The sequence below is a fragment of the Ursus americanus genome, chromosome 29 (genome assembly GCF_024610735.1).
Source record: "Ursus americanus isolate L20-20 chromosome 29, mUrsAme1.1.p, whole genome shotgun sequence".
NCBI lineage: Eukaryota > Metazoa > Chordata > Mammalia > Carnivora > Ursidae > Ursus > Ursus americanus.
The window spans coordinates 4956712-4983802 of record NC_142155.1 but is presented as its reverse complement, the minus strand read 5'-3'; the positions used below and the strand labels follow the sequence as shown (position 1 = coordinate 4983802).

General features: G+C 42.1%; 1 pseudogene; it reads left to right on the top strand.

The window, feature by feature from the left end:
* The first annotated feature begins 702 nt into the window (after positions 1 to 702).
* LOC123797532 (striatin-4-like) lies at positions 703 to 25479 on the top strand (annotated as a pseudogene).
* The last annotated feature ends 1612 nt before the right edge of the window (positions 25480 to 27091 follow it).

The window sequence follows — 27091 nt, the reverse complement described above, 5'->3', positions numbered from 1 at the left end:
CAGATGCCAACTGTCTGTGTTTCATGTAGCTGTTTTGCATGTTGCTTTGGGGCTCATTATGTGTCATTCTCATGAACTACCACACGTATGTAGGGTCTACCTTTCAGGATGGATGGAATAACCCCATGGAATCTGTCTGAGATCAATTATAGATGAACATTTCTCATGTTACTTTGATTTAGCTTATTGATTTAGCAAACTGTTAAATTGGGATAGTATTTTTCTTCATATCAATCCATGTCATGCCACGTACTAATAACATCAGTAGGTTGAAATACAGATTCTAGGCTCTGGATTCAAAGCCAGATTCCAAAGATGACTCTGAGATCAATAAGTGGGGCAAAAAAGACCAGTAATTTGGCATTGACTCTGTTATCCTAGACCAGACTCACCCTCCCCTCTCTCCCTGCCTGTCTTTAGTGGTAAACCACTCTTAAACAATCTGCTCCTAGCCACGTCCTAACCAACTAGTCTGGGTAGCAGAAGTGAGACGACACGATATTTTTACTCCCCACATTGGCAGGCAGAGGGAATGCCTTCAGCTGCAGCTTCCCCCGCTGTACTACTTGACATGCCCAGTACGTATTTATTATTACACCATCACAATCACAAATCAGAAACTGAATCCTGACACAGGTTTCCCATCCTCGTCATGAGGTGACCGGGCAAACAATTTTGGCAGTTAGGTATCTGGCAGGTAAAATGTCTATGGCATTCAGACTTGTGGGCTGCTTCCAAATGACAACAGGAAACCTGTTTCCTGTCGTTGACCCATTTAGAGACCAGGCTGCCTCTGAGACAATTCCAGAGGGGCTCCATCCTCTAGAACACCAGCACGTAAACCGTTACATCTGCAGCGAGGGCGGACAGACCTACTGCTGGAATCAGACAGATATGCAGGCAAAATGACAAGTTGTGATAGGGGAACTTGGGTGGGAGTGGTGTCTACCTCAAGAGATGGCCATCTTCCTGAAAATGGGTAATTTCAGCAGAGAATAGATTTTAAATGATGGTGAAGATCTGTTTGCTCCAATGTTGTCACCGTTACTGAAAACTTTATTGCATTTTCATTGCAAATAACTCTTCATTGAATTGTATTTTCAATATAGTTATAATATACATTCTGATTTTTTGCTGATTGAAAGAGCATCCTTCACATGATTTATAGTAGGTCTTAGAATCACCAAATAAGCTGACCAGCCAAAGCCCAAGAACTCTGCTAGTACGTCATATTTTGTTTTTCTTTGTACCTCAGCTTACATTTTTTACCCGGTAAACATCTGAGAAAGAGAATAGCACTTTCCCATTTCAGTGAGGGTATAACCACTAGTCACCAGTTAAGCCCAAATATGTTGTTATAAAAATCAGATCCATTATCTTTCTTTTGTATTAAGACCATTATGTGGGTTTGTTGATACCCAGCATTGATATTTATGTTTGAATGATGTTGGTGAAAGTGTAGTACTCTTTGTAACTTACCTATGAGCATAAATGTTCACTGCTTACTATCTCAGAGGCTGCTTTTCTTGGTGTTTTTTATTTTATACCATTTGGTTTGGGTCAGCTTTATTTTAAGAGAGACGAATTACTTGTATGTCCTTTTTTAACTTGTATACAATAAATCTGTTACATAAAAGCTGACGCTACAGTCAAATAAAATACATGGTTTATTAGTATGTGTTCAACAGTTTGTCTGATAGTTAAAAGTATGGCATGAACTGGAAAGTCTGGTTTTTTTCTTATCGTATCACTAGTAACGCCTATTCCTTGTGTCCTTTCTGCTGACAATTACCAGTTGCGAAATGAAGTGTGTTTTTATCAGTCGGTAACCAACCAGGAGGTAAACACCACATGGTTATTTGCACAGGAAATTAAATACAAAGAATTCCCAAACACTGGTAAAGGAGTGACTGTCAGATGTAAGAACACTGTCTTTTACCCTGGGGCTAAGGGAGAATACCAAGGAAAGACAAAGTTGGGAGGGAAGCGGGACTTCAGAGCTTCTTAGAGAGGTACAGGTGCAGCTCACTGGAGGGCACAGAGGTCCGCTGGCTGCCCAGGCAGGGCTGGCCTACGGTCACAGTCCAACAGCAAGCAACCGCGAGTGCGGTCAGGAGTCCGGGAGCCCCAGCCAGGCTCTCGCGCTTGCAGAAGGAGTCAAGATGCCAGTGCAGATGGGAGACGTGGAGCCTGTGCCCATGTCAAGGGGGCTGCAGGGAAGTTATTGCCAGGCCAGGGCTCCAGGTCTCTGGGGGACCCTGTGCTCTGGGACCCCCGAGAGAAGGCAGCACCATTAGACCCACACCACTGATCCACCGTGCAGCAGCCCCACAGGAAAGCCTCCAACCGAGAAAGCTAACATCGTACTGGTGAGGAAGACTTGCTTAAAAGAATCCTGTCCACCATTACAGAACACGTGTTGGAGGATGAATTTGGAACTAAGAGGTGATAAACTGATAGCTGGCATGTATCATAAATGAATTCTCTTAGTGACCTTAGTGACTTCTCTTTGGGAATTAGCCATGTTCATTAAGAGTAAAAGGATTATCAGTGGTTTGTGAAGTTTAGGCAGTTTAAGTGAAAATTTGCATTACAAGCAATACTGATGCCTTGTTGTCAAGTATCCAAAACTTCATTGTGGGAAGTCGGCAAATCAGTTGTTAACTAAGCTGATGAGAATCATGTCACAAATAACAAATGTTACAGAAAGATGCAAATCTCAGGATGTAACCATGACCTCTAGTCATCCTTACTTTGTGGTTCTCAGTTTCATGTGGAAAATGAAACATTATTTAAAGGAAAAAGCATGATGCTGAAGTATAGCTTCTGGAAATGACTCTTCATGTAATCAGTTATCAGAGGATACGCACCAACCTATTTTTAGAGCATTGGTCTTAGCCTTGCACTAGAATCTCTAATTCCTCAACAGTAAATACCCAGAACCCAATACTTCCATAAAGGACATAGCTATTGGCTCTAATCTTTCTGCTTTTAATTTACTCCTGTGGCAAACAGAAAATTGAAAAACTTCTCTGTAAAGTCCGACCTATTCACTCACCCTAAAAGATCTTACTTCTAATGGAAGACAAGATAGAACGTTATTAGGAAATAGAACGTGCCAGATCCAATTAAATCCAATGATTATGTGCATTCTGGACTCTCAGTTCGTGGTGGCTAGTGATTAAGCGGGTGGGTAGATGGAAAGATAGATGATCCTGCCAGATATTCTTCCTTTTATTAACTTTTAAGTGAACCTGGTGAAAGAGAAATTAATTTTGCTGAGAAAGTAATTGGCTCCCAAGGACGACTACTCCAGAACACTCCGTTCCTTATCTGTCCCTCTCTCTAGCGTTGCTATGGAACACTTGCTTTGCCCCTGTTTTCTGTTTTTATTTTTCTCACCAGTATTTGCGGGTTTTGTGTGACATCGAGGCATGTTAACTAAATCAAGAGTAACATATTCAGAGTACCAACACCACTCTGGACGTGACTGGGACTTTAACAGTAGCTTCCAGGGTGGCTCTGTCATAGCCGGAGCTTCCAGTGTTGATGTGATGGCGGTGCCACCAAGCCCACCCGTAGACAGGATTTCTACAGTGGGGACGAGCCTCACTAGAGAGACTCTGCACCCTTTTAATTCTTGGGCTCTTTACAGGTGTCTGTAAATCAGTAGTAACGTTAGTCTAAGTTCCAGGAGTTAATGACTCTTACTCCACAAACCCAGAGTTTGCCACCCATTAGTACACATGCCAGGGAGGTATTATTTTACAGAACGATTAGTTAACAAAACATTCTAATTTCTCTAATAGGCAAATGGAAGGGTCACTGCTGGCTTACAGTGAAAACAGACCAAAATCTGATATTCACTTTTATTATGTAATTACCCATTTTTTCAATGTAATTGATATTCTTTAATATACATACTCTTTTTTTTTTTTTAAACCCTTCACTAGCACAGCAAATTCAGTCACTAACATAACCTTTGGGTTGTTTCTCTGTTCAAGGAAAACCCCTGGCCTTCCTGGGCTCCTTATTAATTTTAGCCCTAAAGTCAGAAATCAATACGAATCGCTTTTAGAAGCCTGACAGAAGTCTGCCAGTTTAGCCGTAACTAGATATAGCCCTTAAAATGAGCTAACTGCTGTTCAGTATTTTTCTTGGGGAGAGCAAGTGGGTGGATGATAAAAACAGCATGTTCTCTTGTCTTACAATAACCTTCATTATAGTCAAAGTTCTTTGCCTAACAGTAGCTTTGGTTATATTCAAAGCTTTCAGAAAATGACTGTATAAATATTAAATGCAACATTTGGAAAGCTCTCATTTTCTTTATGTGTGTGTGTGTGTATGTATGTGTGGTTTTTTGTGTGTATACACATCCATCTATATATATCTTAGTGGAGATTTGTCTCAATTTTTAGTTCTACTAAATCTTAGCTTAAAGAAAAATGAGGCAAGAAGTATCTTTAAACGGAATGTTCTTTCCAGTTATTCAATGTAAGTCTCGCCCCAGCCTATGAAATGTGACCTATAGCAGCCATCAGAAGTAAGCTGCAGTAATTACAAAGTCAGGGACAAGAATCATAAAGAGAGAATGACAGGCAGGGTAGAAGTGGTGGCAGAGCCACGGCACAAATAAGGACACATGAACAGAGGAGGTAATTCTAGCGTAAAGAGAAAAAGGGGAACAACGAAACTGATGATTTTTGTAAAAGTCTGTCGTATGTTTTGAAGTCAAATCAGACAACTCTTCTGGATTTGGCAAGATGGAGAAAAACTATAAAATCAGAAAGGAGCAGTCCTGGGGGGCGGGGTTTAAATCTTTCTGAACCCTCTGAATTCTCCCAACCAGCTGCCTTCTTTCAAATTTTAAAATACCATATATTTACATTAATTTATTTTTAAAGATTTTATTTATTTTTGAGAGAGAGAAAGAGCAGGAGAGGGAGAAGCAGGCTCCCCGCTGAGCAGGAAGCCTGATGCGGGACTCGATCCCAGGACCCTGGGATCATGACCTGAGCTGAAGGCAGATGCTTAACTGACTGAGCCACCCAGGCGCCCCATATATTTACATTTATAAAGTTGTAAAATTTCAGAATGGGGAAGACCCAAATATTAGTGACTAGTGAACTTTCAGAGTATTTCCAGAACTCTAAATGCATCTACTCTTCAGTGTTTGCTGCTTTCCACTTGCTTTGAAAATCAAATCAACTTAGTAGCCTCCAAAACTGCATGCAGATCTAAAGGAAAGGAAAACATTAAAATGGTGTTGTACAAGAAAAACAATTTTTTGTGAATTTATGGAACTGGGTGCATCTTTAATGAGTATTTTGAGAGTCCAACAAAATCCCCCATGTTCCAGTGCTGATGTGGAAGACAGAACAAAAGAATAAAATTAAAAAGTTGCTATGTATATCATTTATTCTCTTAGTTTGAATTTTGCACAGAAAACTAGAGCTAGAATGGAATATATATACATATACATGTAACAGGTGAAGAACTATATATTATATATATATATATATATTCCCCTCCCCCACCCCGGATAATCTTGAAAAAAATACTACATGCTTTGCATGTATATAAAGGGCCAGGCACCCTTCAACAGGACTTGGCTGGTGGCGACACCTAGAGGCCTGACAGCTGAGTACGCGTTAACAGAGCGGACTGTTTGCATTTCACTTGTCACCATAGTGATTAAAAACCCTGTGAGGATAATGGTGAAAAGGAAATCTGCCTTCCAGTATATATTTATGTATGTTAAATTGGAAATGAAGACCTGGGGAAGGGGAAACTGCAGTATTTCAGAAAGTCACCTAAGTGGGTCAGGAAACGTGTTCTCAAAGGAGGGGGCATTCTTGCATTTTTGGGGCAGGCAGGGAGAGAGCTGGGGGTGGGGCGCAGGAGCTGATCGCCAGGTGTGTTATGTTTGAATTTACCTTATTGAAGTGCTCCTTCTCAAAGAGTTCTAGGGGAATTTAAAAGTAAACTATAGACCAAATAAGATTTCCCACAGCACCAACCACAGGATCTTACACTGATAGGTGATAGAAAATATTTAATTATGTGTGACTTTGTATTTTGGTGGAGTGACGTAGTGGCAAGCCCCCAACCCCCTCATCCAGCCTGACCCAGCTAGACTAGCAGATCTAGTGACATTGCCTGCAGCTCCCCTCGCAGCTCAGGGAGAAAGAGCAGATAGAACAAAAGCAAGAGAAGACCCTGAGTAATTGTTTAATTCATGCATTCTGTAAAAGAACATTAATTGAGCACTGTATTAGTTTCTGACTGCTGCTGTTGCTGCAAATTACCCAAACTTAGTGACTTAAAACAGTGCAAACGCATATGGGGGTTCAGGAGGTCAGAAATCCAAAATGGGTTCTTATAGGCTAAAAATCAAGGTGTTGGCAGGGCTGCGTTCCTTTCTGCTGGTTCTAGGAGAAAATCCATTTTCTTGCCTTTTCCGGCTTCTAAGAAGCTGCCTGCACGCCTCAGCTCAGGGCTGCATCACTTGGCCTCTGCTTTCACTTGACATCTCCTTTGCTTCTGGCACTTCTTCCATCCTAACAGGATCCACATGATGACATCGGGCCCACTCATACTAATCCAGGATAAACTCTCTGTTTCAAGATCATTAATACCACCTGCAAATTCCCTTTTGCCAATGTAAAACAGCACATTCACAGGTTCAGGGGATTAGGACGTGGACATCTTTGGGAGGGGGAGGGCATGATTCCTTCTACCACGAGCACCTGATAGGTGAACACTGTGCCAGCCAGGCGCAGGAGATGTAAGGTCCCTGCCTCTAACGAGGGGGATGGGGGTCGTGCAAAAAATCAGATCTTTCAACAGGACCAACAGTGCTTAGGTAGGTAACTCAGTAAGAAGCTGGCTTCCTAATCCAGGTGCCATTTGACCTAGCTCTGGAAGATCAGGGAGAGTTAGCTCTGGAGGTGAGGAAGGGAGTTTAAAGCAAAGCAAACAGCATATGCAAAAGTGCAGCAATGTGTGAAGTAGCACAGCAGCTTCCATGATTAGTAAGATGTCGGGTTGTGCTGCTAGAAGTGGCAGGAGACGAGGCTGAACCAATGGCTCAACTCCGTTAGGAGAGATTGTTCTTTCTATGATAATATCTGTTCTGGGCGCAGAGAAAGAGGTCGATGTTCTTTCACACAAACGTTGCTTCCCAGTGTCTGTGGTGTAGGAAATTATGGTCAACCCTGATCAAACAGCCAAATGTATTTTAATCTACCTTTTTATTAGGCACTTCTAAATGATAAAAGAAAAAGGAGTCATAAAGCTAGAATGAAGATAAGCAATTGATAATCCAATGAAAATATTAAAAGACAATATCTAGAGAAAGATGTATAATATATTTTTCATAAGACTCTTAATATAGTTCTGTTCTCTCACCGCTGGCCTCATGAAAATTTTAGTGAGATTTTCATTAAGAAAAAAAGATTGCCATGGTAAAGACCCAAAGGTGAATTGTTAAGAAATGTGAAACAAATGTGATATTATTGAACCATTTCACACTAAAGAGCTTGTAAAACATGCATTTCCCTGCTATTATGGAAATTTTATTTGATTTTTATCTTTTGAATATAGACTAATCCCCAGCCGGTGCTTCTTGCACTGGCCTACAAAAGAAATGAGAAATGTGCTAGAAAACCGTGAGGGTCAGCGGATCAAGGTGGAATGAAGGTTTGGAGCAACTGAGGCATCATAGGTGTTTTCCCAACAACATCAGGAATTGCAGACTATAAGGAGCTATGGGATTTGGACATGAATCTGGAACTCTTGCTACTCAAAATGTGGTCCAAGGAGCAGCAGCAACACCCCAGCCCCAGTCAAAATCACGTTTTTAACAAGCTCCTACTGATTCAGAGTCACACTGAGGTTTGAGAAGCACTGCAGTGGATGGTAGAACGTATTGGAAGATTTCAAGCAAAGTGTCCAAGAATCATGATTGCGTTTGTATAAAATCACAGAGCTGACAGTGAGAGGAGAAGATGGGCTGTGAGAGAAGGGTGATCTGGGGAAGAACAGAGGTAGAGACCAATTAGAAAGTGAATTCAGGGTTGATAAGGACTGGAGCTAGGGTCATGGCCATGGCGATGTCTCATTAGCTGTTGAGGAAAGGGAGGAGTGAAGGGGGACACACATAATTTCTGGTTTGGTTGATGGATGCAATTAACTAAAATAGGGGAAATAATGAGGCTGCTTTCGGACACTGAGTTTGAGATGCTGGTGAAACACCCAGGTGGTGAAATTCACCATTGGACAGTACAGTGGCTGGGCTGAGATAGTTCAGGAAGTCCAAGAGAACAGAAAATGAATGACCTCTCTGAGAAATAGGAAAAACCAGGGGAAAACATTGTATGGAAAGCTGAGAGAGAGAAGAGTCTCAAAGAAAGATCAAACCAACCCTAAACACATCCTTCGGATGTGACATTCTGGAATTTTTGGGTGAGCTCCTTAGTAATTTATAGGCCCAGAACATGTGAGAAAGAATTGCTGAAATTGAGAGATAATGAGTAGAAATGGAACAGGACCAGTGAATGCACAGAGAAAGTTACTAGAGAAAAAAAATCTAAGTTGGGGCAAGTAGACTTGTAGTAGCAGGTGTGATTTTAAGGACCCTTATGGCAGCAAGCAAGCCACTTGAAAAGGAGAATGCTTCAGCCGAAATCTTATAAAAGCCAACTGAAGCACAGGGAGCCCAGAAAAAAGAAACGAAAGTGAGAAAATGGAGATCAGCGGTGTTAGAGGCTCTATGGAGATTTTTACAGAAGGAAAACAGAGAAGTTGGAAATAATTGATAAAGACGGGGGACTCTAAGCTGTGGTCGTTAAAAGTGTCTTCAGTTTTGTGCTCTCATTAAGTGTATGGAGTTAAGCCTGTCTATTGTCTTGCAGCACTAACTTCTCAGCTGGCTGTACGTGCCACACAGTGTGTTGAAAACTCTCCATCTACTAGGCCCCCCGTTACCCCGCTGTATTTCACTCTAGGTGTAATTTTTTCGTGCATTAGAAACCAGGTGGACTTCAAGTTATTGTACTTTCTTAATGTTTCACAGTCCGTGAGCTACAGAGATGTTTTTATCATGGCAATGTAGCCATGTATGCTCTGAGATCTATTCTACTCAAGAAGCAAAGCCCACAGGAAGGCTTCTATATAAGTGAATGGCAGATCCTCACAGACACATGGGCAACTAGATATAGATATAGGGATTTTACCTTCTATTCTAGTCTAACTCACTAAGACTTGATTTTGAAGCTACACTTGTTTCCCTAATTGTTATGTTTTTTTTAAAATAAAGCTAAAAATGACAGAGTAATTACTATCTTTGTAGGAGTCGTTCCTTTTACTCAATCATTACATACAAAAATGTCCTCCTCCAAACAAAACATCATAAATCTGAAAGGTTTTTAAATTGCCTGCTAATGCTAATTGGTTTAGTTCAGTTGCTGGCCGTACAGGGGGACCTCCTGTACACGGTCCTCATTCATTTAACACTACTTGTTTACTGTCATCTTTCCCAGTTAACACATCTCCTTTCCACCTGCATAGTGTACATAACTGAATTCACCCAGTACTGAACCCAGATTCGATCATCTTTCCTTAAACCTACCTTTATCATAATATCAGCGCTCCTCAGTGGGTAACCTGGTATTTATTATCAGCCCACATAAACGGCACTTGTAGCCCCCCCAACCCAAGGATAACTTGGATGTGAAGCCAATAGGACCAACCTGCCTTGTTAAATTCAAACAGTGTTAACAGAATACTGATTTGAAGACTGAAAACACGTTGGGCATGGCTGGATCGTGGGACTTCTGCCATGTTGCCAGAGCTCTTTCTCTCCAACTCTCTGCTCGAGTCTGAGTCTGGCTTCATTCCACAGTGTGTCCTCCACACTGAAGGAAAAACAGCTCTGCATTCCATAGTCCTTAAAACTAAGAACCATATATCAAATATCAGGGACGACCTTGGCCAGTCTGGGTCACATAGCCACCCTACAGAACAGCCTACCAGAACCACATGGAGTGTGGAGAGGCGGTTCCCCAAAAGATAAGTTGGGGGGCTATTGCCATTTGTCAATAGCCATGCTGGTCAGATGAAAATGACAGATTTCTGCTACATCCCCAAAAATGAATGAAATTAGGCATTTGGAGATGTTCTGAAAATGATCAAAAGTCACAGATCAAGAGGCAGTAAGACCTTGTGAATAGAATTTGATTTAAGGTAGAGTTAGGGGCATGACAGTATAAAAGAAGATTATACCCTAAGTGATCACAATATGATACCGGAAGTAATGTGTAGGGAAAGAGAGAAGTCCTTACAGAGAAAGACAAAGAGCAGAAATGTCAGTTAGCCCCAGATGGGGCCCTGACAGGATGATGCAAGTTTTTATTTAGCAAACACATTGAGTGCCTGGTATATTCTAAGGTAGTAGCTCTCAAACTTTCTGACCATGAGCCACGTTGAGAAATACATCACACATATCAATCCCCCAACACATACATACCATATAACTACAATAAAACTGTATTAAACAATATTTACGTTTTCAATATACAGTACGCCATGACATTTTCCATTCAGTCTATTCCATATTTCTTTCTTTTTTTTAATTTTTAATTTTTATTTTTATTTTTTATGTAAAGTTCGATGATTCATTAGTTGCGTATAACACCCAGTGCACCATGCAAAATACGTGCCCTCTTTACTACCCATCACCAGCTTATCCCATTCCCCCACCCCCCTCCCCTCTGAAGCCCTCAGTTTGTTTCTCAGAGTCCATAGTCTCTCATGCTTCATTCCCCCTTCTGATTACTCCCCCTTTCTTTATCCCTTTCTTCCCCTACTGATCTTCCTAGTTCTTATGTTCCATAGATGAGAGAAACCATATGATAACTGTCTTTCTCTGCTTGACTTATTTCACTTAGCTCTCACACCATACACAAAGATAAACTCCAAATGGATGAAAGACCTTGCTGCACAGCCAAGGAAACAGTCAAAAAAACTAAGAGGCAGCCCACGGAATGGGAGAATATATTTGCAAATGATATTACAGATAAAAGACTGGTATCCAAGATCTACAAAGAACTTCTCAAACTCAATGCACGAGAAACAAACAAATCATAAAATGGGCAGAAGATATGAACAGACACTTTTCCAATGATGACATACAAATGGCTAACAGACACATGTAAAAATGTTCAAAATCACTAGCCATCAGGGAAATTCAAATCAAAACCACACTAAGATACCACCTTATGCCAGTTAGAATGGCAAAAATTGACAAGGCAAGAAACAACAATTGTTGGAGAGGATGTAGAGAAAGGGGATCCCTCCTACATTGTTGGTGGGAATGCAAGTTGGTACAGCCACTCTGGAAAACAGTGTGGAGGTCCCTTAAAAAGTTAAAAATTGAGCTACCCTATGACCCAGCCATTGCACTACTGGGTATTTACCCCAAAGATACAGACGTAGTGAAGAGAAGGGCCATATGCACCCCAACGTTCATAGCAGCATTGTCCACAATAGCTAAATCGTTGAAGGAGCCGAGATGCCCTTCAACAGATGATATTTCTAAAATTCCTGTGTCTGAGTTTGCCAGGGCTGCCATAACAAAGTATCACACACTGGGTGGCTTGAACAACAGAAATTTGTTTTCTCATAGTTCTGAGCCTGAAAGTCTCAGATCAAGGTGGCAGCAAGGTTGGTTTCTTCTGACACCTTTGTCCCTGGCTTATAGATGGCTGTCTTCTCCTTGTGTCTTCCCATGGTCTTTCCTCTGTATGTGTCTATATCCAAATTTCCTCTTCTTATAGGACACCAACCATTTTGAATTGGGACACACCATCATGGCCTCATATTAACTTAATTACCTCTTTAAAGGTCCTGTCTCCAAATACAATCACATTCTGAGATACTGGGGATTAGGACTTCAACAAATGAATTTTAGAGGACACAACTGTGCCCATAACATACTGATTTCTACCCAGTGACTTAGTTGCACAGCCCTCTATTGGATTGTGACATGCAGTTTGTAAACACTGTTCTAGGAGAAACACAGAATACCTTCTGTCGAGTAACTCACTATCTAGCTCAGGGCTCAGTATGCTTTTTCTTTCTTTTTTTTTTTTAAAGATTTTATTTATTTATTTGACAGAGAGAGAGACAGCCAGTGAGAGAGGGAACACAAGCAGGGGGAGTGGGAGAGGAAGAAGCAGGCTCATAGCGGAGGAGCCTGATGTGGGACTCGATCCCAGAACGCCGGGATCACGCCCTGAGCCGAAGGCAGACGCTTAACCGCTGTGCCACCCAGGCGCCCCTCAGTATGCTTTTTCTGTAGAAGGCCAGATAGTAAATATCTTAAGCTTGGCTAGTCACATATGGTCTCTGTTGTGTATTTCTTTGTTTTTCTTTATAACACTTTCATTCTTAGCTTGAAGGTTGTACACAAACAGACTACGGATTTGATTTAGCCAGGGGAGCAGTAGTCTCACTGCCCACTTGGCAGGCACTTCATTCCAGCCTCATAGAAGAGGACACCATATTAAGATAATCTAATTCCCCCATTCAGATTCTAATTTTCCTTATGCAACCTCCAGAAATAATTTGGCTCTCCAAGTAGATTGTCCAACTTCCAAGAAAAGATGTACAGATCAGAAAACACAATATTCTGTATTACTTAGCAGCTATTTTCCAATTTCAATTTAATAAACTTACAACCTGATTGTCAGATGTGTGTGTGTGTTTATGTGTAATGTGCTTGTTTCAGTGAATCAGCTCGGGTCAGCATATGCTGAAAAAATTTAGTGTGGAGACTTGTACTCCAAAAGCTAGATCTTGGAACATGGTCAGCACAGGTTATGCCATTCTAGGGGGCCCCCTCTAGGAAAACATGCAGCATCCCTTTTCCCAGCAGTAGGCCTGGGCTCTAGGAGGCCTGGCAATTTCTGCTTTGCTCTGGTGGGCTCTAGCTACTGTGTAAAGAAACTTAGGCTACATTACTGAATAATGGCAGACTACATAGTGAGACCCAGCCAACACCCAGCTGTGGTGTGAGACATGTGAGTGAAGGCACCTTGGGTGTTCTTGGGTGTTCCCCAGCTGAGTACCTGGCTCATGCAGCCACCTGTGTAAGCCCACCTGACACCGCGTGGACAGAACCCCCCAGCCAAGCTGCTCCATCCCACAGAATTAGGGGAAATAATAAATTGTTTATTATTAAATTATTAAACAATTGTCCTGCATTGGAAGACAGCAGAATGGAGGAAGAAATAACTCAGGCAAGCTCTCTCCGTAATCCTGATGATACCCGGTCTCCATTAAGAATAGTTTGGGCTGCAACTACTAGACAAAGCCCTGATTACTGGCTTAAACAACATGGAAGTTTATTTCTCCATCATGTGAAAGCCTAGAGACACTGAAATAACTAATCAGAAAACAGAGTGCTGGGTGCCTGGGAGGCTCAGTCGTTAAGCATCTACCTTCGGCTCAGGGCATGATCCCAGTTCCTGGGACTGAGCCCCACATTGGGCTCCCTGCTCAGCAGGAAACCTGCTTCTCCCTCTCCCACTCCCCCTGCTTGTGTGCCCTCTCTTGCTGTGTCTCTCTCTGTCAAATAAAATCTTTAAAAAAAAAAAAAAAGAAGAAAGAAAAAGAAAACAGAGTGCTACAACTTTTCTACTTTGGTCAAAAGCATGCCCTTTCCAACAGTAATTCTGTCACGTCATCTGCCCTGCCCTCGGTTGGCATTCTCACTTTCAAGTTACTAAGACGATGTTAACTCTTTCAAAGTTGCCCCCACACTAGCTCTGAATAGAAGTACATGTGGATTTGAGCTTAGAGCACCTTAGAGGAAAGCTCCTCAGATCTTGTCTCAGCCTCACTGCTTCAGGCTTGAAGAGTGACCAACTAATGATAAGTATCTTTCTGGAGAACCATGGATCATCCAATAATCACAGAGGCTAATTTGGTCACAAGTGTTAGGCTTTGGGGCCCTTCACTGCACAACCTTCTTTCAAGGCCATACGGGTAGGGGCCTAGCGATGTGCTCCCATATCATCATATACGTGTACAAAAGTAACCAGAAGGCTGGCCAAGACTGCTCTTTCTCTTCTGACTACTCTCCGTCATCCTTTCTCTAGAGTCAAGTACATCAGATTGGTGAGGAGCTAAAATATGGCTAAAGGGGAGCTAAGCTGGTGATGCACTTAGTCTGAGAAGTATTTGTGTGGTTGGCAGTCACTTCTTTGTGCAGGGAAGTTACTGCTAGCTGCCTTGGTGTGGGATGAGCTCCAAGAACACTCCCACTCCGCACTGTGCTGATTCACAGCATCACAGCACAGTGATGCAGGGCCAAAGGTGGAATCACGCTAACATGTCCTACTCCAGCTGCCATTGAAGCATATGAGCTTGGAAGAAAAAAGAAGGTTTGTGATACGGAGCCATAAGCTGGTCTGTGGAAATGTGTTCCTATCATCAGTGTGGAACATTGCAGACAGAGGATTCAGTTCTCACTGATACCATGCCGAGACAGTTCTTTCTGGTCAGGAATATAGGCAATAAATAGCACATACAATTAAGAAAGCACTACACACTTTTTTCATCTTTTTGATGGGAATTATGCAAAATAAAATGTAGTGGAGTTCCTACGTTTGAAAATATGAATCTGTACTGATGAGTGCGGGCATCTGTACATGAATTACGCATTTTATGCATCCTAACACATCGGATGTAGTCTTAGCAATTTTAATACAAGCTGTCCTGCCATAGTCCGGTGGCTCCAGACAAAATGAGCCACATAATAGAGTGTTATCAGTTCAAATCATATTTAAGATTAGTCACTCACTGCATAAAAATATCTGAAATGCCCTGAAATCCTGGAACACATACATGTCTTCCATTTAAATTTAAATTTTTTCAATTTACTAGAAATTTTCTAAAAATATACAGGCCAGTAACGATGAGTTGTGTAGATTTTTTTTTAAAGTTCAACCTTTCTGCCAGTGGAAAGAGTGAATTATTTCTAATTTTTCTACAGAAAGTTGACTTAAAAAATAATTTTCATATAAAGAAGTAATCAAAGAACATACAACCAAAAATGTAGGAAAAGGTATTATAGATATGTGTCAGACATTTAATTATTAGAAATATGCTTGTTTTTGGATTTGGGAGTGTTGGTATTGATGAATTTCTTAAAATGTGTATTTTATGTGATATTTTTTTCTTACTCTAACCATTAGTTACTTTCATACCTAATTTTGAATGAGCTCTAGGCTCTATAATATTTGAATTGACCCCTGGATAGTAGAAGAAAATCTCCATCAGTTCAACTAAATAAGAATAACCTGGCCCCCAAAAGAACGAAGCTTTACGTTACAGTGTATAAATGTGATGCCGACATTCGAAGATGGTGCTTTCTGGGCGCACAGACACAGCCCTCCCAGAGCTGTAGCAGGGGAGGCTCCCAGGCTTGGTGGAAGGTCACCACGCTGGCCGGCCTGCCCGCTGCATTGGCCTGCGCAGATGGACGCTGTGTTTGGCACTTGTGCCATAGGTCTTCAAAACACTTGTTACTTGAAAAGATGGTGCTCCTTTTTGCATTTTTCTTTTTTCTGGCCAAAGTGAGTGTTAAATAAACTTTAAGTTAAAATTCCATCCACACGCATATCTTTCCCCCATAAAGAGTGAACTTCACTGTCTATACCTTCATTTTCCTGGTTTCCGGCTTTAAAGTAAACATTTGTCTCAGAGCGATTTGATTTTAAGCAGAAAAGACAGAGGCATTTAATTATCAAAAATAATTATTATCCAAAACAAGTTCTTTTCATTTTAAAGTACATTCCCTGGACAGTATCTCAACTCCAAATACGTTAGGTTAGTTAGCAAAAAATGTTTTATGCATCACCCTGTAATTAAGGTTCAGGAAGTGGTGCTCCCAGCAGACAAGGAAAATATTCCTTTATTTTGACATCACGCCATTGTTGAATTTATGGAGTTGGATTAAGCACCAGAATAACTACTCACCACTTATTATTATTCACTGCAGGAACTGCCCTGAACTTCATGATTTTAAAATAACCTTTGAAATAAACTAGACATTTAAATGTGTTTTATTTTCATCTGAAAGATGCACAGATAATTTTTTTCTGAGCTAGCAATTTGTGGTTTCCTTTGAAGTTTTGTTTCTTATTTACTTTTGGAAGAGTTTTAGAGTTTTTATAATCTAATTCTAATTGCCTAAGAATGACATCAAAATGTAATGGGAAGAATTTAATCCAGAAATTATTTTTTTGATGGAAAACAGAAGAGCTCTGACAATAAGCCAGTTGCATAGTTACATTTTATTTTTAAGTTTAACCATCCGACTTCCCTCTCCGTTGGCAGAAATAAATCATGGGAACTTCGATCATTATATCCTCTTATTCTTTATAGAATTTAGTTTACTTAGCAGTACAACCACTCTATTCTAATCCTTCATTCAGAAGAGTAAGGGGCATCTGTGATTCCTCAGTCGTGTAGGATATTTTTTAAGGAGCCAGTTGTCTGGGCCAATGCTTCTACTCATTATCTTTTTGAAGAAGTTCACCAAATCCTTGTGTAAATAAAGCCCTTGTTCATGTGGTCAGCAGTTGGCTAAATGTGGTGCCTAAATTCACAGAGCTGGCTGCACAATTCTCATCTTTATTCTTGGACACATGTTATATTTTGTCCTTGGAAGCTCTAGAAGATGTGTCTGTTAGCACAATTTCTTTCCTATCTTGTAAGGTCTAAGGTGTACACTATTTCTTACTGCTCATCTCTTTCTTACTGGAATATCGGCAGACTTGTCTGATTTCTTTGTGCTCACATAACTTTTCCCTGTGCTATTGCTTTGGCGAATACCGATTTCTTATCCTTTCTCTTTACACAAACACACGGTATTTCTCATTGTCAATCTGGGAAACACTTTATCTTGGCTTTCAAAAACCTCCCCAAACCCCTGTCACTGCCCTATTTTTCTTTATCTCCAGCTTCTCCCCATCATATCCACCTGCTTCAGCCTAGCCAACCTCTCCTCTTTTGGAGAGATCAAAAGAGGAGATCTCTCTCCACCTAATGCCCAGCCATTGCTTGTCCATTTTCCCATCTGGAATGTCTTTCTTCCCTCCCCTCCCCCCAGTCAGCCTTTAAGCTGCAACCCAACTCCTTCCTTCTTTCTTTGGGATGTCTTTCTTGACTACTTCCGCTGATTCTATCTCATCCGTGGTTCATAACTTATTGCCAGAATTCCTCATTTGCCACACTTGTCACCAATAATCCAATATGCTTCCTTATCTCCCCAAGGAGATTATGTGTTTTTCTGGAGAATGAGGGCCCAAATTTAGGCTTCCCATCCTTCCTTCACATTGACTTTAGCAAAGGGCCCTCTCATAGGAGGCACTACACAGGCATTTGTTGAACCATCTGGTGCTGGACTGTTCTGTATTGCAGAGGGATACTTGCCTGATATTGAACTGATCCTCAGAAAGGTTAGATGATTGATTGCCTTAGGCCACACAGTTTTCTTTTCATCTGTCCGATTTCCTGGTATCATCGGCAATAAAAATGTAGCCATTCACACTTGATGGAGAGGTTTCCTTCCTGTTAAGTAATTCTCTACTCCTCTCATGGTCGCTAATCTTCTAAAACCTTCTCTTTTGTAATAGTTCCCCATGAGGCAGTCTTGTTTTAGTGCAACCCATTCCTGGCCTGAATATTTTGTGATATCCGGTATATAGATCCCTTCTCTCACTATATTGATGAGATAGTACAGGAGTTGGCAAACTTTTTCTATAAGGAGACAGAGCATAAATATGTTAAGCTCTGCAGGCCATTTGGTGTCTGTTGCAAACACTCAACTCTGCCATTGTAGCACAAAATCAGCAATAGACAATTGTAAACAAATGAGGTGGCTGTGTTCCAACAAAACCTTTTATGAATGCTAAAATGTGAATTACATATAATTGTCATGTGTTCATATTATTCTTTTGATTTTTTTTTAAACAATCATTGAAAAGTATAAAAACCATGCTTAGCTGGTAGGCTTTACAAATACAGATAGGTGGGCCAGAATTGGCCTGTCAACTCCTGATAAAATATATTAAAGTGCCGCCAGGGTACTTAAATTAGAGGTAAAGTTGGCTTGAGCCTGGTTCTCAGGCCTATGGAATTTCAAATCTGTCCCAAAGGTTCCTGTCTGTTCTTGGTGGACGTACAACCTCCTCCACTTCTTGTTCCTTCTTCCTTATAATATCTGGCCTCTGTTCTATACCAGGAGGACCCCTCCATGAAATAAAGCGCCTTTATTGAGCTCCTCAAAAAAGTCCCCACCCACACAAGTCACCATGAACAAAACAGACTTTACTGAAGGTTTCAGAGGAGTTCATCACAGAAATCTAAGACATGTCAATGGAATAGGACATTACACTTCTTAAAAGGTCATTCTATCCTTTTATCCATCCCCCCTCCCTCCCAAAAATATTATGTCTTCTTTTAAGAGGACTGGTTCAACTTTTTACAAGAGCAATACCTTTTCTCCCCTTTCAAATTTTAGGCATTCATTCATTCAGGATGTATTTATTGAATGTTTACTACAGTGCTGTCTAAGAAACTTTCTGTAATGATGGAAATGTTCCATATTTGCACTATTCAGTACAGTAGCCACTAGTCATATGTGACTATCGAGTACTTGAAATGTGCCTAGTGAGACCAGGAACTGAATTTTAAAATGTATTTTATTGAAATTAAATTTAAACAGCCATAAATGGCTAGTGCTGCCATCTTGGATAGCACAGATCTTATATGTGCAGGCCACTTAGATACCCTAAGAGGTTCTATTCATACTCAGTTCCTAAAATTTAGCACAAAGCTGGGACTGGGCCTTCACTGTTAGTGTGCAGGATTTAATTAAAATGCTGTTTTATCATGGCTGTCTTGTAATCAGTAATGTTCAAAGCTTTAACTCTTCACTCATGTCATGCAACTGAAGATAGTCCTTGGCTTTCAAGGTTCTCCCCTACTTTCCACTTCGGTAGTATACAGAGGTATACAAAGGTAGTATGCAAAGGTTCATTCACCTGAAGGGCACATTCCTCACAAAAAGCACATCTTCAGCTATGTGTCCAAATGCTATATTGATTCCAGCTGCTTTTTTTAAGCAAGTACATAGATACAACAGCTGGTCTTTGTTCTTAATGCCTCTCCATGTAGGCTTAATATTTCATCTTAAATACTGTTTTAAAATGTTAACACGGGAATGATCCATATGGAAACTATCCTATGGAAATATTGATGGTTTGTACACAAGAGGATTAATCTAGCTGGATTAGGAAGACTTCAAAATAGTGCTAGAGTATTTCTCAGAAATGTCGATGGATGCTTAATTTAATCACTATAGATAAACACAATCTCTTGAGAAATGAAGCCATACTTTTGGCATAGTCACAAGGATATAATTAACCTGTGCATTATAGCAAAGCTGGAATCATTGTTACCAGGCCACTTGGAAAATTCTGCCAGAGAGTATAATATTCAAATACATGTGGACCTTGAAGAAGCTTAGATCTACAACCCCAAAGACTAAGTTAGTGTTGGAATCTACTCCAAAATTATGGCTCACAACAAGACAGTATCTAAGAAGTCCAGCATATTCAGGAGACCAGTCATGTTTAGTCTTCCCTAGTTGTCTGAGTCACTTAGCAAGTGGTAGGGCTCAAGACACAAGATATTGACGACTACCTTCCGGATTAAAAGATAGATTAGATATAAAACACCCAGTTAGTATCTTGTCATACAACAAGCACCTAACAAATCTTAGTTCCCCTTTCCCTCACTTTGCTCCCTGGCCTTTTAACTTCAGTTGTTAGGGAGGTGCATATCTAAAGGAGCCCTCTTCCAAGGATACTGCAACCAGACAACCTACCTCTCTGGAGTAGAGGTGCCCTGGAGGGATTGTGAAATAGGACAGAAGTGAGAAATGGCTCTGACCAGATGGTTCCAAACAAGGCCACAAGCAGTAGGAAATGGTATTCCTCTCTACTGTCAGTATTATAAACCCAGAACACAAAGAATTCTTACAGAGAATGTTCCAGGAAACATGAGCTCAAATTAAAAACCAAGCTCAAATAAAACCTTAAAGAGCAATGGCTAGTGTGGTGGAAAGAATATTGCCCAATAATCAGGAGAACTGGATTCTAGCTCTCACTCTCTACGGATCCAAGCTGAACACTTTGACACTGAGTCTTAATTTTTCATTTGTGAACAATGCGTGTTGAACTAGGTGGTCTCAAGGCAGTATGATACTTTGTCATTCTATCATATTTCACTACAAGAATGATTTTGGTAATAGCTTTATTAACCCTATTAACAAAACAGCTGTAGCAGTATCTTTACCTGCATTTGAGGAAACAGTATCACTAGGGCTCCTTCACTCTCACTGTGGTCTGAGTCTACAATTAAATCAGGCCTGACTTATCCTTTTACACAGTAGACACTAGGGTCCATAAGACCTTTAGGACCCAAGAAAATGTTGTAGTTTTAATTTCTTTTAAAATCAGTAGAAAAAAATGAACATAATAATGATGAATATGTAACAATAAATGCAGCCTTGAGTGTGTGTGTGTGTGTGTGTATATACATATACATATATATATATATATATACACATATATATATGTGTGTGTATACATATATATGTATATACATATATATTTTTTTACCAATAAATACACATATATATATGTGTGTATATATATATGTATATACATATATATATTTTTTTTTTTTTACCAATTCTGTCACAAAATATAATTTAATTTTTTGTTGTTGTTGTTTAAAGGAAGAAAGGGTCCATGGTCATAATGCAGTCCTATCCATTATAGATTCTAATGTATAAGAATTTATAATACCTTCTATTACATAAAACTTAGGAGAGTCTATATGGGTCTTTGCATTCCAGGTCCGGTAGTTGGCACTTGGTGGTGACACTTAGAAGTAAAGTTACATTTGAAAGTTAAACCAGCAAATCAACATAGTGAATGAGACCAATAATTTGCAAAAGTTACTTAAAATGCCAGAACTTCCAGGAAGAGGCAAATTAGGATATCTGTGATAGTAATTACAACCATTATCGACCATTTATGATGTGCCAGGTGTTGTATTAAGCGCATTATGTGCATTAGCTTATTTATCCTCACAACAACCTTATAAGGTAAGTGTTATTATAAACTCACTTTACAGAGGAATAAACAGGCTTATAGAGATTAAGTTAACGTGGTGAATGTCAGACATTGGTTAAATGGCAGAAACGGAATCTGAATATGGAGTTTGATTTGGGAGAACACAATAAGGCCCCAACAAATGCCACTCACCCTGTGAAAGCACATGCAAGCCTCCACATATTAGCAGAGCTCAGCACGGGTGGAGTGAGTCTGCATGGAGCACAGGGAAGCAGGTCATACAAGGTGGACCCTAAATGGATGAACTCTAAAGACGAAAGGTAAAACGTGAAGGCTGATCGAAGAAAATGTTATTTATTTCATGGCCAAGTATTAGATAAAAACCTCTTAGGACACAAAGCAGCGGCACCCTTGTCCCTCTGCAGATCAGCATGATTCTCAGGTAGGTAATTGTCAATGGGCCTTGCATGAGAGAACCTTGAAACTTTTTAAAAATTAGTAACAGATTGACAAGGGTGTAGTAATACAATTGGAGAACAATTGCCTTCTTAAAAATTTAAGTTTTCAATGGTTGCAGATCAAAAGAATGAAGACATTTGAAATTAGCTATAAGAACTATAAAGAAATGACCATTCCAACAGATGGATGGGAATCATAAAAGAGAGATCCAGCAGAGGAGGAGATACCAGGACTGAAGGAGAGAAGACTCAAACGAAAGCTTCCCTTAGCCCCAGTGTTTTAGGGATTCCTAGTGAGATAACATTGGAAGTTATTACAAACATCACAGCACATAGTGTTCATAGTTTGTAGTAAAGAACTATGCCCGAGAGTAATTTGTTTACAGTTCTTATTCCATATGGTCTTCATTAAGTCATTCTCAATTCTTTTGTGATCTTTCTTGAGGCTGGGTTAATGACTTTCTCTAATACTCTAAGAGCATTAATGTCTGTATCAGATGGACCTCACTCAGTTGGTATATTAACCATGTCTTCTATTTTCCGATAGTTTGTTATCTTGGGACCCTGCTGTCCCCAGAAGTAGTACCCCTCTCAGGATTAGCTAATTCCTAGACATAGCCAACTTGCCTGTAAGCATACCCTTCATATGCAAACCAGCCAGTCTAGTGTCTATACCCCCCAACCATATCTTTTAGTGGGCTCTCACACTCTGGGACACTATCTGTCTGCCCTAATCACCCCACGGTCAGGTAACAGACAACCAGGGATAACCCCTATGCTCCAGAGCCTGCAACCCATTTTTTTTTTTTTTTTTTGCTGATATTATTTAAAACTTTTCAATCCTGAACCTACTTACCCTGCCTCCGCAGTTTCTTCTCATGGAAACCACAATAAAGGCTAGTGCCCACATTTCCCCCTGGATCCCTTAGCTTTTTGACCAAACCCATGTGGCCCTCTATGGCATGGTATGCCCCCACCTTTGGGGAACTGTGTGTATAACAAACTATTTTTTCTATGGCTGTTGTCTCCTGATCTTTTGGCTTTGCCATACCTGAATAATAATAGAATCTGTATTTTAAAATGATTGTTAATTATCTTTAAGAATCTAGTAACCTTGGTGGGAAGATCAAGTTAGAAGCTCTTTTCACTCAATACCCTTAGCCAGCTTTCTTCTTATCTGCATTGGGATACACATTACTAAGGAACTTAACAGTGTTTTTCCACACCGTCCATAGAAGAAAAACATGCTTTTATGCAAATGTTGATATTCTGGCCACTAGATAAAAAGAATTTCTGCAATAGGGTAAACTGGGTGAAATATAGTTATATCCAAGCCTCTTTTGTAGATGTGAGAGAAAGCAAAGGAGAAGGGGGCCATGATTTGGGCATGACCACTTCACTGATAGTTAATGAGAGAATGCTTAAGAATGCATCAAAGAGAAAGGAGGGTGTGAATGCACTCCATAAATTGAAGTCAGCAGCATTAGCTGGCACACAATAAGAATAAAAATATTTAAATACGAGGAATATGAATCACTCTCATGGGCCGGATGGAGATTTGCAGAGTGGGGCAGGAATAAATTATATCTCAGTACAATGTGTTTCAGTTTACATAGTTTAGGAGACAAGGAGCCCCAAGCTGGAGTGGAATACACCATTAGCCCTCCTCTCTCTGTGTCATAGAACCAGAGGCCCCTTTTCCCTTCCAGACCCCCTGCCCCTCAAGGGGTCAGTGGATCCAGAGAACAGTTTACTCACTTTTCTGCAAGCCAAGAGAAACCTGGAGAAGGAGTCAAACCCTTCAGGTGAAATGGGATGGCTACAAAATAACAGGGTGGAGAAGACCATTTCTGTAGGGAGCAACAGTGCCTTTGTTTCCTCATCTGCCAAATAGGGTAATAATAGCACTCCTCTCTGAGGGTTTTGTCAATTAAGAGATGTCTGCAAAGCACAGGGCACACAGCCTGGTCCCTGCGGCTGCTCATTAAGAGTTAGCTGTTGCTGCCAGCGGGCGCACGGGGGGTCCCAAGGCCTCTGTGACACAGCAGGGAGTGGTCCCCGTGGTCGAGGCCGCCAGCTCCTGCCACTCACTTGGCTCTGGCGTGGGCCAGTCTGATAGGGCAGCCCTGGCCTCTGGCCCTGCCCTAGGGCCCCGCCTGGCTGGTAAGGGACGTGGTGGGGTCAGAGTCCCCAAGCCTACGCGGGATCCTGCACTTTATCCTGCACGCTTGGGAAGCTGAGAAGGCCCGCGCCCAGTGCAGGCTCAAGTGACCTCCCTCCAGGGAGAAAGGAAAGGGCAAGGGACTGTCAACACAGACCTGGTGCCACGGATCAAGATGTTAGAATATGCGCGGAAGCAGGAAAGGGCCAAATATGATAAATTGAGGTTCATTACAGACCCGAACCACGGGGAGAAGAAACCAGAACTGTCCGAACAAGTGTCCAATGGCCCCGTCGAGTCGGTCACCCCAGAGAACAGCCCGCTGGTGTGGAGGGACAGGTGGCGGCTTCTCCGACAGTACCTGGAAGAGGTGGGCTACACACGGACGCCCTCGTGGACCTGGTGGACCTCGTGGTCCGGGCACGTGTGGTGCCTACTGGGCTATTCATTGGAGCTCAGGGAGGCCACAGAGCCCAGGCAAGGGGGCCGCAAGGCCACGCCGGCCCTGGGGGCTCAGCAGCGGCGAGTTGCTGCTGGTGAAACAGATGGAAGAGCAGACCAAGAGGAATGTGGTAGGCAAAGATGGCAAAGAGCGCTTGGGGGGCTGGGTGCTGGAGCAGATCCCCTTCCTGCAGAACTGTGAGGATTGGGAGAGCCATGAAGCCGACCAGCCGGACAGTGTGCAGCACAAGAATGGGTGAAGTTTCCCCCAAAGCCTAATGCCTGCACTGGAGGATGAGGTGGAGGAGGAAGGACAACTCCGAGGACACCATCAAGGAGTTAGATTTTCTGGGCTTGGGAGAGGATGGGAGGCCTCTCCAGACCCTCAAAGCTGTACCGCAGAGGGACCCACCATGAGCTGCAAACCAGGGGATCAAACTCGGGGGAATTTCGGCCAACCTTTGGGATGTGGTGAGCACATGCCCTCATCCACAGCTGGAAGATTCCAGACCTCAACATGGACCCCTACAATGGTCATGAGTGTGCTGAGCCATGTCCTTCTTGGAGGACCATGCAGAGGCTGTGTGGGGCCCAACATTTAGTCCCACCTCCCAGTGCCTGCACTCCTATCTGTCAATGGCACCCATGCACATCCAGGCCCCTGGCAGCAGCAACTCAACCCGCCTCTGTACCTTCCCCACAACTAGCAATCACAGGATCCCCACCTCAGTGGCCTTCACCAACACTGAGCCTGCCCACATGGTGCCCTTCTTCTGCTCTAGTAATACCACTTTTATGACCTTGACGCTGGCAGTATCCTCCTCATACAGGAGTCCAAGGGGAGCAGCAGCCCAGCCCAAATCAACCAGGTGGTGAATCACTCAAACCAGCCCCTCATCATCACCACCCATGATGACAGAGTCATCCACTTCCTGGACAACCAGACAGGGAAATCTGTGCACTCCAGCTTGCCAATCTGCATGTGGTCACCTGCCTAGCCATGAACCCTAATGGCATATTCCTGATGTTGGGAAGCCATGACTATTCCCTGCATCTGTGGAGCCTGGATAACAAAACATGCATTCAGAAGATCATGGCCCATTGCAAGAGGCACGAGGAGGCCATCCAATCTGTCACCCACCACCCCAACAAGGCCCTCATTGCCAGCATGGGCACTGATGCCCTGGCCAAGATCTTTTTATAATACACATCTGGCCCAGTCCCGGCCTCCATGCTGGCTGTGGGATTGAGATGACTTCCAACCTCAGTCTGGAGGCCCAGAGGCCCAGCCTCTTCCCACCTTCCACAGAGTCTGGTGGTGCTTTCTCCAGGAGACCCTCCCCCATGGCCTACTCTTCCCTAAGCATCCAGCCTGGGGAGAAGCTTCCTTCAAGAATCACCCTCCAGGATGGCCTCTGAGAGTTTTCTCTCCGTACACTGACACCCAGTCCTGGTGAGGTGTCTTCTGACACCCTGAGCGGCCTTCTTGAGCACAGCACAACCAGGGCTAGATGTCCTTGAGGATCAGATTTCCCAAGATGCCAGAGGTGCAAGCTTCTCTCATTGAATCCCCAACTCCTCTTTTCCATCTTCCCAGACCTGGGACCAGATGCCATGGAGCCAGCTAGACCCTGGACTGTCCTCAGTGGGAGTGACAGGCCTGGCACACCCCAGAAGCTTGCTCAAGCCAATACCCTTCCCTCCAGTTCCTTCAACACAGCTTTCCAGAAACTACCCAATGCCTCCAGGGCCAGTAACTGCCTGAGGAGCAGATAATGGCCTCAAGGGAGATGCTTACCCTTACTTTCCCTACCCATGGAAAGAGGGCTTTCTCTTGCCTCTCCTTGGGTCATAGTGGGTGGAGAGGGGTCCCTCATAACTCCCTGTATATCTCTATAAATAAATGAGATTTTAGTGGAACCCTGTCCCCACCCCTGTTATCACTGTGTGATAGTTTGTCTTCTCTTCCCCTGACCCTCTACTCTCTTCCTCTATTTATTTCACTCCCTTTTTTGGGTTCCACCCTGAACTCCTGGGCCCTCTTCCACGTTCCTGTTTATAAGCCTCATCCCTTCTGCCCTGGACTTGGATGTGAAACTTGTCTCCATAAGCCCTTTGGAGTAAGAAATAAAAAGAGTTATCTATTGCTATTATCTACATTGCTATTATATATTATCTTCATTTTACAGATGAAGAAACTGAGGCTATAACCTAAAGGTTACTGGTGGTAAATGACCAGGCTGAGCTCAAACCCAAATCTACACACCCAACACTATGCTGCTTCTTATGCAGTAAAAGGCATTCTTTTTTGTAGGACTGTAGTGAGACCTGTATAATTTACATTTCTTCCTCCCTTCTTCCTTTGTTCTAAGTCCATGCTTGCCAAGCAGACATCTGATGCCCTCCTGGGATCCTGGTGTCACAGGGGGTGCTCTGGGTAGCAGAAATTTGTGACCTGACCATCAATCCCAGGATTAATGAACTGACATTGTGCTAATGCATAAGATGTTCTTGCTTTGCTTTTTGTCTTGTGTATCACTCAATCCTGAGAACTCCAGGAGCACTGGCACAATTCAGTTCCTGACCCTGGAAAGCTGGTGCACAGACCTGAGCTGTGGTGACCAACAAGGAATCGCCACATTATGCATTGTGCTTTGGCCTGGTCAGTCTTTCTACCTCATCCCTCCCCACCTGTCTCATGCACCATGAAATTCTCCTGACAAGGCCCCAGTTTATTTTTCCATCTATGTCATTCTATGACCTTAATGTGGGTCAGTAATTAATATTCTTTTTGATGCTGACATAATTTCCCTTCA